At 34.3% G+C, this 16,851-nt stretch overlaps 1 pseudogene; it reads left to right on the top strand.

The window, feature by feature from the left end:
* The first annotated feature begins 14,014 nt into the window (after nt 1–14,014).
* On the top strand, nt 14,015–14,351 carry LOC103264949 (annotated as a pseudogene).
* Nucleotides 14,352–16,851: the final 2,500 nt, after the last annotated feature.

Here is a 16,851-nt window from a genome sequence, read left to right as displayed (position 1 = left end):
CTTGGAAGGCTGAGGCGGAAGGATCACCGGAGCCCAGCTGGTCGAGGATGCGGTGGCCGGGAGCGGCCACTGCACTCCAGTCTGGGCGACAGAGTGAGACTCCAACTCAAAAAAATAAAATAAGAAAAAAAAAATTAAAAATTGGATTATTTAATTTTGCTCCTATTGAGTTTCTTATGTATTCTGGTTATTAATTGTCAGGTGGATAATTTGAAAATATTTGCTTTCATCCTGAAGATTGTCTTTCAACTCTGTTGATTGTATTCTTTGTTGTGTAGAAGCGTTTTAGATTGATGTATTTTCATTTGTCTATTTTTGCATGATTGCTCATCCTTTTGAAATTTTAATCAAAAAATATTTGCCCAGCCTAGTGTCCTGAAGCATTTTTCCAATGTTTTCGTCTAATAGTTTACAGTTTCAGGTCTTAGATTTAAATCGTTAATCTACATCTTGAGTTAATTTTTGTATATGATGAGAAGTCGGGGTCTAATTTCATTTTTATGCTTATGGATAGCCAGTTTTCTCAATTCTGTTTATTGAAGAAACTGTCTTTCCTCCACCGAATGCTCTTGGTGCTTTTGTAGAAAATCAATTAGCTGCAAATATGTGGACTTATATCTTGGTTCTCTATTCTGTTCCATTGGTCTTTGTATCTGTTTTTATGCCAGAAACATACTACTTTGGTTAATATAGCTTTGTAGAATACTTTGATGCCAGGTAGTGTGATGCTTCCAACTTTGTTCTTTTTGCTCAGGATTGCTTTGGCTATTTGGAATCTTTTGTGGTTCCATATGAATTTTAGTATTTTTTTTCTATTTCTTTGAAGAATGTCATTGGTATTTTGATAGAGATTGCATTGAATCTGTAGTTACTTCTGGTAGTATCATTGATTACTTTCTTCTTTTTAAGGGGCTGACCAGGAAGCTGATCTTCAGGATGAAGCAGATGAAGGAGAAGTTCTTTCTCAAATAAAGACTGGAGGTAAACGTGGAGATGGTCCTAACGTCAGGGAAGAGTTTCTGTCAAATATAGAGCGTGCTCAAGTGCCAGAAGCAGGTACATTATCCATTTAAATGCAAAATTATGTGAATTTGTTTTCTGTAATATTGTATCTTTAATAATATACTGAAAACATTACTACTACTTTAATAACAGAGTTCAAATGCAAAGATTCTTTGAAAGGTAATTCAGATTCCAAATGCCTGATTGCATAATTTTTATTTATTTTTTTATTTTAAAGATGTGGGGTACAATTCAGGATTAGGTATACAAGTAGTCATCATACAGGTAAAGTTTGGGCCTCCCTTTGGTTGATTACATAATTTAAACAATATCAGATACAAAACAAATTGAGTCAAACCCATATTAAATCATCAAATACGAAAGCATTTTTTAAACAACCAATAACTAACAATTTTCAGATTCTTTTGTAATTTCTGCTTTTAAAAATACCCGATGCATTTGTAATATCAGTTTATATGAGATATGCTGGACACTGAAGTAGATTCTAGTGTAAGCTTTAACATAATTTGTGAGATTCTGGACAAATCCCATACATTCTACACCCATCCTTGCTCTTATTGAAAATAGTGAATTCAAATCAGATATATTAAAATCAGTTTTAATGCTTATTTCTGCATTCTTTGGTTCTGTTGGATAAAATATGAAAATATTCCATTTTCCATAATTCGCTTATCATAAGATATTGGCTTTGAGTCAAATTATAATATCTGAATTGAGATTTAATTGCTACTAAAAAAAATGAGGAAGCATTCTGCTTGATGTTCGTTTCTCTGTATGTAGACATGAATGGTTGTTCTTAGGTTTTTGTCCAATTCTGAATTATCTAGCTCTTAAAAAGAATAACTGTATTTTAAATCCTTCTCCCAATGAAGTCTCAAGTGACTGAATAATGAAATAATAGTTTCTGTGACTGATGAAGTAGGGAGAGGAGAGTACATGTAGCTCAGTGATGTTCAAGATGAGTGTAAACTAAGCACGTTCCCTGCTATTTCTAACTAGACTGAAGACACTTGTATGATAGAATCACGTTTAACCATAGCATATACTTCATATTACAAGTTTCTGCCTTGAGACATCAATTGATTAAGATTTGAAGTTCAAAACCATAATGTAGTAATTCCTAAGGAGTCAACATAAGTATGTTTTACACTTATTTTCCAAATTCCTGACCATTAATTAGAAGAACTTCTGAATTTAAAGGAAGCACTTGATTTTTTAGGAAATAAATTACCTTAAATTAGACTTCTAAATGTTTTTACTCTACACTGCTGAACCATTCCATTAGACTATTTACATTAAAAGATAGTTTTCAGACTACATCCCGGAGCCTACTGAACATGGTGAAAATGTACTCTTAGGAAGATCATAGCTTTTAAATGCATATGTTATTAAAATAGATAATAAATTGTATGAACGTCCAATATAAAAATAATAAAACAGCAACAGAATAAACCTAAAGGAAAAGGAAAGAGGCACTTAATAAAAATACAGGTATGAATCATGAATAAAAGAAAAAGTAACACAACTAATGGATTAAAAGATTGCTCTTTTTTAAAAATAGCTATGAATAGAGTATCCAATAGTTTGCATAGTCTTGAGAAAAATGGAAAAAGCCAAGCAAAGAATAGGAACAAGACACTAACAGGTATCGAATATATTGTATAATTGAAAGTGAATACATTCTTGAACCCTAATATTTTCAAAATGTGAGTGAATGGCTGATAATGCTAGCAATGCAGACATTATTGAATATATTCCAGTAATATATGAATATCTAAGCATCACAAATACTTTGGAAAATCTCCTTAGATGTGTCAGTTGTCCTTCAAAAGCACTTACTTTTGGAAATCAATGTTTGACTTTTCCAGGTGTCTTACTCTTCCTTTCATTGCCCTCTCCCTCCCCTTCTTTTATTTTCTTTCTTTGCCATATTGTGAGACATGGTATATATTTTCTTCACATTTCAATGTCAAAAATGATGGTCCTTAACATCAATAAGGGTACCTGATCTCAAACCAAGTGAAGCAGGGACCAAGGAGAAACCCAAACTTTACCTGTACAATGACCACTTATCTACCTAATCCTGAATTTTATCCCATATTTTTAAAGTAAATTTTTTAAATGATAGCGATAGCTTAAAACTAGTGTGATCATATACTTTTTATGTAAACTGAAACACTTTCAAGTGTTAAAGAGACACATTATTTATAGTTAACACCAGGACTATAGATGAAAACTGGGGACACATGGTTATCCTACTTTAAAAACCCCCAAAGGACAACAGTAATTCAAAGACACATTTTTATACTTCTGCATAGTAGAGAAAAACAAATGAAATACTGGTCTTTCTATTTACTCCACTTGTACAGATTCAAATGTGACATTAACTGTTTTAGCTATTCTATATTCAGAGTATTATTTTAAGTCAAAATATTTAAATTGTACATTTTTTGTAAATTGCTTTTTTCCTTTTTTATGTGTGTTGGTTAGGTTTTTTAGTAAAAGTATACACAATTTTGCTTTCCACTTTAAACTGTCTTTTAATAGGTTCATTTGATTTAATGCATTCTGAAAAACAGTCTTTTGGTTTCCTTGTACCACTAGAAAGAAGGATGTGTTTTTAAAATACTGTTAATATATATGTTTGGAAGTCTGTCTTCAAAGTTTTTACAGAAATCTAACTGAATGTAAGCCAAATGGCGGTTCTTAGGCTTCTGTCTATTTCATAAAACCAAAACTGTGGTGTTCTTTGTATACCTTTAATGTCATCTAAATAAAATTCTTGATAATATTCCAAACTATTATGTTTACGTTATAGGTGAAGGACAACCACAGGAGTAAACAAAGAGAAGCTGAAACAGTGCAGACTATCCTTACGTTAGATATTTGGATTAAAATTACCTCAATAAATTTTTACTTTTTTCCCAAAAAACTCTTGCATGTCTTTTGCTAAATTTATTCCTGGATGTTTGTATTGCAATTTTAAATAGCATCATTTAAAAGTTTTTCTGTTTTGACTGAGCTCGTACCTATAGGTATAATGTTTGTATATTGATTTTCCATCCAGCAATCTTGCTAAATATGCTTATTCCTAATTTATCTCTAGATCCCTTTAGATTTTCAGCATATGCAATCTGTGAATAATAACGGCTTGTTTCTGACATTGGAAATATTATGTATTTCCTTTTCCCATTTTACAACACTAGAAAAATCTACCCAGTACAGTGTTTAATAGAACTGGTAGTAGTGGGCATCCTTGTCTTGTGCCTAAGGAAATGGAAATATTTAAATATTTAACCATGTTTATTGTGCTTTTTGTGTGGATATGATATCAGAATTTTAAAAAATCCATTCTGTTTCTAGTTCGCTAAGAATATTTATCTTGAATATATGTTGACTTTCATCAAACACTTGTAGTGTATCTGTGTAGATGATCATAGGATGTTTTTTCCCTCCATTAATCTGCCAGTGTAGTGAATTACATTGGTAAGTTTCTATTTTTAAACCAGCGTTTAAAAAATTTGGTCATGACATTATCCTTTTTGTTTTTTTATTGATACATAATTTTTGTACACATTAATGGGGTACAAATGATATTTTATTACATGCATAGAATGCATAATGATCAAGTCAAGGTATTTAGGGTATCCATCACTTCAAGTATTTATCATTTCTTTGTGTTGGGAACATCAAATCCTCTTCAACTTATTTTTAAATATACAATATGTTGTTAACTATAGTCATCCCACTCTGTTATCAAGCATTAGAACTCATTTATTTTATCTAAACTGTATGTTTGAACCCATTAACCAACCTCTCTTTGTCACCACCCTACCCACACATGCTTCTCAACCTCTGGTAGCTATCATTTTACTCTCTACCTCCACAAGATCAACTTTCGTAACTCTCACATATGAGTGAGAACATAAGATATTTGTCTTTCTGTGCTTGGTTTATTTCATTGAACACGATGATCTCTAGTTCTATCCATGTTGCTACAAATAATATGATTTTATTTTTATGACCAAATAGTATTACATTTTGTATATATAACACATTTTATTAATTCATCTATTGATGGAGACCTAGGTTGATTCCATAACACACTATCCTTTTTAAATAACCTTACGTCTTAATAGTTTAAGATTTGTATGTATATCTATGAAGATAGGTTAATGTTATTAACCTATCTTCATGAATAACATTAACCTAACCATGAATAACATTTATTTCATGTTTTCTATTTGTTGGACTTTGGTATCAAGGTTACACTAGCTTTATAAAATGAATTGGGAAATAAAATCTATTTTTCTATTTTCTAGGACTGAAGTCTGCAAGACTTTGACTAAAGCAGGTCTAGGCTTTCTCCTGTTCATCTGTTTCTAGATTGCATCTCCTTTTTAGTATATGGACCCTACTTAAAAGACAGAGACAAAAGAGGCAGCTCCAGCTTCCCATGCCTTCAACCTCTTCAAGACCCAGATTCCCTGTAAAATGCCTGTGATGTAAACTGCCTGTTCCTGTGTCTATGCTGATATTAACCTTACGCACAAAGAAAGTTAAAAGTTGACACTCTATCAATTTGCCTGCATAATTTTTATCTGTGCCATGTGACCTTTAATGTGTTGACTGACCCTAGATTTGTGTGTAGTTGTGACGGTAACTCCACGTATTGAGTTCCTTATCTAACAAAAGGAATGGTAGTAACTTTTAGAGTGTGTATTATCTGTTAGCTACTTCTTGCTAGGTTTCATGTTTTTATCATCTCATTTTATTCTCAAAACAGGTGAGTCAGAGTTTTCACAAAATTTACATCTATCTGACTTCAGTAAGCAGAAGATTTGGGGATTCAAGTTCTAAATTCAAAGCCTTTGCGCTTTCACAAACCAAATACTTCTGGAAGTGTTGAATGCAGAAGAAATGATATTTTAAATGATGACTCTAATGATAATTTGATGTTTTCACAAAAATTTATGGTAACATTAAATTTTTATTGTTGAACATAGATGGCTTTTTTCTTCTTTTGAAGGGAGGGTCTGCCAAAACGGCAAACAGACCTAACATGGGATCCCAGATGAAATCATTGGTACAAATATGAACATTAAAAAATAACATACTTATTTTACTGTCCTACAGAAAAATATAACTAGAATACTAAAGCCATTTGGAACAGTGTGTAGGGACTCAGAAAAGAACTAATGTTACAAACCCCATGGAAAAAATGATACATCTCCTGCAAACACTCCTGACCTTTTTTCTAAAGTTATTGGGAGTCAGGGAGGGATAAGCACTAAACCTCTTTTCTTTTCTACATAAGACTTCATCACCTGACTGTCACCACATCTCATTCAGAAGTCCCTGCCATTGTCTGATTCCATCCGTATCCTCTATTAGTATGGATAGTACAAGAACACAAGACCGTATTTGTGTCTTCACAAAGATAATTCTACAAGGGGACCTACTCAGAATTCGCCCTGCTTCGAGAAAGGCAGTAAATTATAAACAGCAATATAAACAGCAAGTATTTCTCCCTCTTATGGAGATTTATACATATTTCCTAATCCAAAACAACTGGAGATTTAGGGTTCAAATAAAAAGAGACTAAATGTAGGGATCCCATTTTACCACAAGGTATGTGAGAAGTCTCTAGGCTGTAGAGCTGAATGAAAGAGGGCCTAATTAGAAGAAAAGGAAAAGCAACCAGGGTAACTTGAGGCAAAATTACTTGGGTCCTACCTATGCTATCTCCTCATAGTCCATCACATGAAATAACCATAGTTTTCCATCTTGGCTCTGACATGCACTAACCTTGAGATGGTGGAAAAGGTACTACAGCCTTTGGCTCTGTTTCCCCACTTCTAAAGTAGAAATTAGAGTATTTACACTAAATTATTGCTATGAAGAATTCATAATGTAGGAAGCAGGCATTACATTGCAGATGGATTTGACTTATTCCATTTTTATTTAAATTTTTAAATTGACAAAATTATACATATTTGTGAAGTACACAGCAATGTTTTGATACATATAATGTATAGTGATCAGATCAGGGTAATAAACATATCCATTATCTGAAACCTTTATCATTTGTGTTGGGAACATCCAATATCCTTCCTCCAACTCTTTGAAACTATATAATATATTATCATTAATTATAAACATCCTACAGTGATATAGATCACTAGAACTTACTTTTTTTACCTAGCTGTAATTTTATATTTTTTTTACAATGTGGCATGTTTTATTTTAATTGACAAATAATAATTGTGTATATTAATGGGGTACAAAGTGATTTTTTCAATAAATATATGAATTATGGAATAATAATATCAACTCAAATATTTATTATTTCTTTGTAGTGAGAACATTTTAAATCCTCTGCATTAATTATTTTGAAATATACCGTACATTATTAACTATAGTCACCATGCTGTGCAATGGTGACTCAAGAACACTAGAACTTATTCCTTCTGTTTAACTGAAACTTTGGACCCATTGTTCCCTTTCTCCTATCCACTCCCATCCTCCCCACAAACCTCTGCTAGCTGTCATTCTACTTTCTACTTCTATGAATTAGACTTTTTCAGATTCCACACATAGGTGAGATTGTACAGTGTTTGCCTCTCTATGACTGGCTTATTTCATTTAATGACCTTTAGGTTCATCCATGTTTCAAAGGACAGAATTTCTTGGGTTTTTATGTAAGGTTGAGCGGTATTGCATTGTGTATATAATTGTGTGTGTATACCATATTAAAAACAAACTATCTAATGGTGGACACTTAAGTTGTTTGCGTGTCTTGGCTATTGTGAATAACACTTCATAAAAATGAGAGTGTAGACATCTCTTTGACATACCAATTTAAATTCATTTGCGCATATTCCCAGAAGGCCATGGTTTTGTTCTTTATGGCTGCATAGCATTACATCATGTATATGTACCACATTTTCTTTATCCAGTCCACTTTCAATGGCTATCTGGGTTGGTTCGATGTTTTGCTATTTGAATAGTGCTGTAGTGAACATTTCATGTGCAGATGTCTTTTTTGGTAGAGCGATTTATGTTCCTCTGGGTATATTCTCAGAAGTGGGATTGCTGGATCATATGGTAGCTCAATTTTTAGTTCTTTGAGAAAATGCTACACTGCTTTCCACAAAGGCTGAACTAGCTTACATTCCCACCAACAGTGTACAAGCATTCCCTTTTCTCTGCAGCCTCCTCAACACCTGTTGTTTTTCGACTTTTTAATGATAGCCATCCTTGGCATTGTTGGGTGGCATCTCATTGTAGTTTTGATTTGCATTTCTTTGATGATTAGTGAGGCTGACCATTTTTTCATGTTTGTTGGCTGCTTGGATGTCTTTTTTTGAGAACTGTTCATGTCCTTTTCCCACTTTTTAATGGATTTTCCTCCCATCAATTCATTTGAATTCTGCAGGAATATTAATAGCATTAATTAATAACATCAAAAATGGGAAATGATCCAAAGATCCATCAACTTTAGAATGGATAATAAAATTTTTGACTATTCAAACAATGCAAGATTCAACATAAACAAAAATATTAAACTATTACTACCCACAACAGCATGACTGAATTTCAAAATTTTGAGTGAAAGAAGCTAGACATGAAAACTTACATATAGTTTCCATTCACATACTGTTGTAAAGACTAGCAAAACTATTATTTACTATTGAGTTAATGATTGGGAAGGGATTGTGATGGGGCTTTTTTGATAATGTTAATGGTGTTGCTATATAGTGCACAGGGAATATTTAGGGTAGTAGAAATCTTCTGTGTGATACTATAATTGTAGATACAAGACTTTATGTATTTACTAGAGCTCATAAAATTGTACAACACAAAGTGAACCTTAATGTAAATTATAGACTTTAGTTTATAATAATGTGTCAATACTGGTTCATTAATTCTAATAAACATACTACATTCATGCGAGATGTTAATAGTAGAAATTTGGGGGAAGGGCTTATGGGAACTATCTGTTCTTACACAATTTTTTTGTAAATCTAAAACTTCTTTTAAAAGAGTCTATATTCTCTTGGTGGAGAGGAAAAAGAAATAAAAATAAAAATAGTCTATTCCTTTTTTAAATGTCAGGATAGTGGTAACTTTTGCTGAGTTAATGATTGGTAAAGGATTGTGATGAGAGTTTCTGTGGTGCTGGTAATGTTCTATATCATGGTATGAGTATTGGTTCTGTGCATGGTTTACTATGTTAAAATTCATCAGATTCATCAGGTTGTACTATCTGTGTGTGTGTGTGTGTAATAAAAAACATCCCTTCCAAAGAAGTCCTAGAAAAAACAAACTGAAAGTCGGAAGCTAAAGACCTTGTTAGAACACTCATAATTTGAGAAATCTCTAAACATGACTGCTGATTGCTAAAATTATTCCTCAGGTAAACAGCCTGAAGTAAATTGAAAAAGAAGACATTTTTCTTCCAAGCTCAACTCCTCATAATATGATACCAGTGTATCTATGAGCCCATGGTTTTAATGACTCCACCATGTTGCTTAGTAAGGGTGTATCTCTCTAAAACATGTTCATTGTTTGAATGGTACTTGAGTCTTTCACTGTGAAACAGGAAATATGGGCACTTTCCTGACCCCAGATTTTGAGGGACAAAAGATACATTGTGTGTGCTTTATCATCTTTGTTTCAAAAACCTATGAACTTTGTGGAGCTTTTTGTTGACCATGAAGCCTATACCTTCTCTGTGGGGACTGCCCTGTGGTGCCAGGCCTTCAACACACACCATTATTTTACCAATAAATTAATTTTATCTCCAACACTGATGATGTCTTTGGGGGTAAGAAAGGATATCCTACTACCCTCTGTCACTTTTGGGATGGCTGCAAGGTATGATTAAACAAACCAGTGGCAATATTATATGGAGTCCAACTATGTTACAGGCACTATCCTTTGTGCTTCAAAATCCTGCTTCCATTATTTTTTCAACTTCACAATGTAGCTTTTATGATGCCTTTTGAAAATAGTTATGAAATATGAGACACAGTTTAGATGCTTGTTTGTTTTTACCAAGTTGAAGAACAATGTTTGAATTCCTCTGTGCCTTGTGTTATATCTCAATGTCCAAATGTTAATATTTCAACATTTGGTTTTCTTTATAGCTAGGGCCACATTTCAATACTCTGATGAATAACAATATAAAAACAATTGTCATTGCTCTTGAACAATAAGTGCAGTTTAGCTATTCATTGATGGAATTTGGTATCGTCTTGAGCTTGTGTTTCATAGTTACGTGCTGCATACAAAGGCTTAATCCTCATTACCATTGTTAGTCTAAACATTCATTGAGCACATATGTTCCAGGCACTGAATTAAGGATTTAAACATGTGCGATCCCAGTAAACCTCCAAAACATTCCCAGGCATGTAGATATTCTTTTCCCATTTAACAGAGAAGAAACTGAGGCAGTAAGAGGTTGACTTGTCACAAACTGGGCGTTAATTCTAGATTTTCCAGGCTCTATCTGTATGATGTTGTGTTGGTGTCTTACTCTTTTATGAGTCTCAGTTTCCTCATCTATAAAATGGGATTAGTTACAATATGTATTGCCTCTGTTTTGTGTTGTTGTTGTGGGTTAAGTAGAACATACTGTCTTGGTGTCTGTGTGGGGTAAATGAGAACACGTATGAGACACTTGGCCCAATTGCTTACACACAGTAAATTCTCAAAACATAATAATTTTGGTCAGTACTATTGCTATTGTTACCCCTATGGAAAATTTAACACTGTGGTCTATCACTGAAAAAAGACATAGTGCGGTCTGTGGAAGATATTTGGAAGCATTAATTTGCCAAATTTTGCCACAATAATCTTCCTTAAGAAGAATCTTAAAAGTATGCCACTGGCCAATCCCTCTTTCTTGGAATATGTCATTAAAAGCCAAATAAGACAATAAAAATTGCAAGTTTAAAGCAGGTTGAAAGCCTTCTTACAGAACTGGTGAAGATGCTAGGCAATGATGGCTTCTTGTCTCATCTCATTTTCCATAGTTGCTACCAAGAATCATGTTCCCTGGGCAATACCTTTGAATTTCATATCGTGTATTTTTCAAGACACAAAGATGATATCCAAGGTGAGAATTATTTGTTTTTGTTTGTTTGTTTGTTTGTTTTGGTGCTGTGTAGGTTTTTCTGAATGCAGATGCATGCACTTATTTAGAAGATACACAAGAAAAAAAAAGTTCCTAAAGTTGAAGATGCTTGATTAATATTATCTCCATTCCCCCACAGTATCCCTGGCAGTCGATAAAAGTATCCACTTTTATAGAACTGAGGTTCAGGGATGTTATGTGACTTGTCTCCGAATCCAAAGGCTTCCCTGGCTGCTCTGATACATGATTGTGACCCAAACAATTGATGAAAAAATGTCAAATTATATATTTTAAGATGGTTTATTCTGGCCAATTCTGATATATTTTAAGATGGTTTATTCTGGCCAATTCTGACTTTAGGCTCAGAAACACTCATCCTCAGGAGGTCCTACGAACACGTGCCCACCGTGGTTGAATGGTAGCTTGATTTTACAAAAAACATAAATCAATATGTGTAAGACTTTCATTGGTTTGACTCGGGAAACAGGGCCATATCCAAGCTAGGGCTTGTAGATTATAGGTGGTTTAAGACATTTCTTGACTGGTAATATGTAGTTCCTATCTAATGAATATTGGAAATCAGTGGAAGGGATGTTTTGTTGAGATGAGAGGGTGGAAAGGAAAAACTCTAGGTTTTGTGATATGTAGATGAAGCCCTATATGTGGCAGACTTCAGAGAGGATAGGGAAGTGTCTTACAAGGTTCCTGCAGTCTGGGAGTCCCTGAGAGAGGCTTTGTGGGGCCATAAAATACTTTGATTTCCTTCGTTATTTGTTATGTGATGTTATGCCAGGGTCAAGTTGGAAAACAAACTTTAGCGTATAGGGGAATAGGATAATAAAACCACCTAGTGATCTAGTGAGTCCTAATCAGGTGTGACTCCCAAGCCTCCTAGGAATTTGTACAAGGGGAAAAAAAAATCATGTTTAACCCTCACAAATCAGCCTTTACCCAAGATCTTCAGCTTCCCAGATGATTTTAGGACAGAACATAATTCTATGAAGTGGCCATTTATTTATCTTAACTGTCACTCTACTTTTTGTAAGGTCATGGGCTCTTCCTCTGGTCTACCCACTTAGTTTATTTCAGCTTCAACTAGTTTGAGAGCTGTGATCTGGGCAATGTTTTTGTGAGTTATCTGGTTATCTTGGGTCAGTCTTGTGGTTGCTCTAGGGCCTTACTCTTGGAAATTACACTGTTCTCTGAAGCGGGAGTGAAAGATCCTTCATTGAACATACATTCTTACTCTAGAATCCAAGAGTTCCTGTAAACTTTTTCTTTGGGGCACTAACAACCAGAGGTAACATCCTGGGCTCTGTCATTTCCAATCTTTGTGACCTTTAGCGAGACATTTAATTACTCTGAACCAATTTCCTTATGGGTCAGGGGTGACAACTGCCTTGCAGATTGGCTCTGAAGAGTTCATGGACTAACACATGTAAATGACCTGGCAGAGTGGAGAGGGGGTACCAATAAACACTAGTTCCCTTCCTTCATTCTCTTATTGCCCATTCTATTACTTGGCTTAAATTACAAGCCCCGGATCCATTATACCATTGACCTAATCTCTGCTTAAATTACCCTTGCCTCAAGTTTTCTTCATCTAGCTTCTCAGCTTCTGAAAATAGGGGAAAGATCTTTGTGAATTCAGAGGGAAATTTCTTGGTCACAATTTCAATTTGGAAGAAAATTTCCCCATTTTATGAATCTCCACAATTTATCACATATCCTGTTTGTTAAATCCTAAGGACATTTAATGGATGCCTACCAAGAGCCTGGCCCTGTGCCCTCTCTTGTCTCCTGCGTTTCCTGAAGCTCTGTCTCGGCTCCTTCTCTCCACAGCAGCCTCTATATCCTCCAGGCTCCAGCCCCTCACCTTCCCTTTGCATAAGGACAATTCCCTTCTGTCCCTGAGGCCCCTGTCTGAATTCTCACGTCCAAAAGACAGCTCTGTAACTAAGAGCCCTCCTTTATAGTCCTTAATAGTCCTTAGGAAAGTGTAAATAGCAATTGTTAAAATACACATCTTCTCTCCTTCCTGGCAGGCATCAGTGTTAGATGTATAAACAGTGGGGAAGTTCTGGGGAATGTTCTCTGGGGTGAGGATCTACTGAAAGTGTTAAGAGGAGATGATCTGAGAACCCAGGAGAACTAGATAGTGAGAAAAGGGGTAAGGGAACAGGGAAATCACTTGGGAATAACATAGTTGGGAACTGCCTATAGTGCACAACATGTGGGCTTTAGCAAATAGACCTGTGTTAGACTCCTGGTCCTCCCTCACACTAGCTGCGTGACCCTGAGAAAATTATTTAACTTCTCTTGGTCTCTGTATTCCCAACTATGACAATAGAACATAAAGTGCATGCAATTATGCATTTTTATTCTGTAATTTGTGTGTGTGTGTGTGGTAACAAAATTTACTGTCTTTACTATTTTTAAGTGTACAGTTCAGTGGTGTCATATACATTCACATTGTTGTACAATGCAAATCTCCAGAACTCTTCATTTTATAAAACTGAAACTCATTAAACCTATATCCATTAAACAGCAGCTCACCACTGCTCCCTTTTCCCAGGCTCTGGCAACCACCATTTTACTTTGTCTCTATACATTTGTAGAAATTATATAATTTTACTATTACTTATTATCTTACTCTATTCACAAAGCTGTAACAAAATTCCATAGACTGACTGGTTTATAAACAACAGAAATTTGCATCTTAGGTGAATGTGAAAACCATTACACCACAGAAACTTGTCTTAACATGGGGACCTGGCTGTGGTAGCTGCAGGGCTGACGAAAAACTACTAAATTTCCAGAGGAAGCAAAGTAGAGCTTCATAAGAACATAATGGATGGAGAGGAGAAAACCTATGGTGTCTGTGAGGGCCCTGATGCCATGTATGTCAAATTGATATCTTCTGATGGTGATGAATTTATTGCAAAAATAGAACATGCACTAACATCAGGAACAATACAAGCCATGTTGAGAGGCCCAGGTCAATTTGCTGAGAATGAAACCAATGTGGTCAAATTTAGAGATTCCTTCACATGTGCTATCAAAAGTATGCACGTATTTTACCTACAAGGTTTGTTACACTAACAGCTCCACCGAGATTCCTGAATTCCCAATTGTCCCTGAAATTGTACTGGAACTGCTGATGGCTGTGAACTTTCTAGATTGTTAAATAAAATAAATTATAAATTTATAATAAATAAAATAATAAAAATAAATTTTAATAAACTGTTAACTTTTTTCAGTATTTAATACCAGTAGTTCAGTTAGTAATTTTTTCATATATAGCATGTTATCTGTATGCAGTTGAACTATAAAGTTCACTGCAAAGCAGATTATGTTGTTTTCTTGCACAGAAATCAGAGTTGAAATTAGTTTGCTACATCAACAAATTAAGGACATTTTCACAAACAGAAATAAACAACTATGCCAATTTGTAGGCGGTTTTGCCCTATCCTTTGGATGTGACTTTTAAAATTAGAGCAATGATGATATCATAAATGCTGAAATTTAGGCATAAATGAACACAATTTACAGGTTAATAATGGGGCTAAGTATTTTTATGTTCTTAGTGTTTTGTTAAACTTATTCTGATCTTATAGCTGCCATTAGCATTACTAGAGTTATACAAAGAATTGCACTATAAATATGTTTGTAACTTAGCCAAAACATTGATTTTTATAAATCTCTAGGAATAAGAGTTGAAATTTCTTATGTCTTTTGATAAACTGCAGTGTTGTTTAAGTGTATCTTGTCATTTTGTTTATTGCTACAATTTAAGAGCTTTATTTAAAAACAATGTTGGAAGTTTCCTGGGTGCAGATTTTGGAGTAGTAACTGTTTGAACTGTAGCCAGATGGCCAACAAGTAAACTACATGACTTGGAGTTTTTGCGCATTGTGTATTTTGGGCAATTCAAAGTACTGTATTTTCGCTGACTATAAGGCTTCCTTTGCAATTAAAAAAAAAAGAAAGTAAAAAGAAAAAGAAACATGTCTTGAACAACAGAAATATATTTCTCAGTGCTGGAGGCCAGGAAGTTCAATATCAAAACACTTGACAGATTTAGTATCTGGTGAGTGCCTGCTTTCTGGTTCATAGATAGCACCTTCTCACATGGTGTTTGCTAAGTGATGCTTTTTATTTAAATGAAATTATAAAGTCACAGTTCCTATGGAGTGTTGAGAAAGTAATAACTCTGAAGGTGGTTCTTAATGACCAAGGTCTGGGAATTAATTAATTGGTTGCTCCAACATTCAGTGATGCATAGCACAATTCAGGCAGTGTCCTAGATGATAAATTTCCAAAGAATAGAGTCCTTGCCCTGGAGGTTTCACAGTTTCGTGGTGGAGACAGACCCGTTCATTTAATCTACATGAATGTATTAAGTGCCTACAATGTGCTATACAGTGTTCTGGATATTTGGGATACAGCAGTGCACAAAAAAGATCCCTATCCCCCAAAAGCTTACATTCCCTCAGGAGCAGTAATGGGTGAAACATAATAATTTGTGGTCCATTTGATGCAGTCATGTGCTTGGTCTCTGACAATAGTATTTAGGGGCAGGAATACCCCTCATAACTTCTTCTCACATACTACAATTTTTTTTTATTCCTGCAAAAACATTGGATTGAAAGGCATAATCTGTTTTTCCTGAAATTAAAATTGCCTTTATTTTTCTTTGCTTAATTTTTGGTACCTAATACTAATTCTACTGATACCCATATTAACATTCTCAGTACAGTTTTAAGCTGATAACTTATGGCATCTATGCTTTTTCTTGGGCAACATCACTCCTGATTTTTTTTAAAATCCTTCTATCAGGACTGTTGCTATTTAGGACTGTCGAACAGCTACCACCTGAAATTTTCACTGTTGTCTTAAAATTGTTAAGGATAAATATGTTTGTGTATTTACTTATTAATTACTATTTGGAAGCATGTAGACATCTTCTCTTTGTCACTTATTTTCTTAAATCCCAAAATGATGTGACTTGATGTGAGTCAACTTACATCCATTAGCCTGGGCACTCTAAACTCTTAGAAGGTAAGAAAGAAAATAGAACACCATAAGTATACTTCATTTTTCATTTGTAAATTAATATTTGTATAAAAATCATAACGTAATAAAATATTGATTTATCTGATAAATGTAATACAACAATATTCTGAAGACAAAGCAGAGAAAGCTAAAGAGGAGGTGGTATAAGCAATAAATTATACTCTACCATAAAAGATATTTGATAAATTGTATAAATAAAACACAGAAGAATACACATATATTACTTAGAGATAGGAACAATTTGTAAATTGCCAGAACAGTCCTAAGATTTGAAGAAAGGAAGGGAAACTTTATTTTTCTATAAATTCTCAAATTATGTAAATGCATTACTTTAATAAAAATAACAAAGAATTAAATTTTAATAAAGAGAAAAATACTCTTTCAAAAGAAAAAAAGAAAAAGGTATAATCTGATATGGTCCTGATAACTTATTCTACCAAATGTCACCCCTGATATGCCATGGCAACACCGCCTTGTAATTGTGAGGTAGATGCATTATGTCAGCAGGTCCTGGGGGAATGTATAACTGTGGAGGACCTTGGTGATTGTCATCCTTTATTCCCATCCCAGCCAACCACCAGCCCCACCAACAGCTATCCTGAGGGTCTCTT

This window comes from Carlito syrichta, unplaced genomic scaffold, assembly GCF_000164805.1.
Source record: "Carlito syrichta isolate Samal-C Ts95f unplaced genomic scaffold, Tarsius_syrichta-2.0.1 Scaffold305780, whole genome shotgun sequence".
Classification (NCBI taxonomy): domain Eukaryota; kingdom Metazoa; phylum Chordata; class Mammalia; order Primates; family Tarsiidae; genus Carlito; species Carlito syrichta.
The sequence above is the reverse complement of the archived record's forward strand: the minus strand, read 5'-3'. Positions and strand labels throughout refer to the sequence as shown.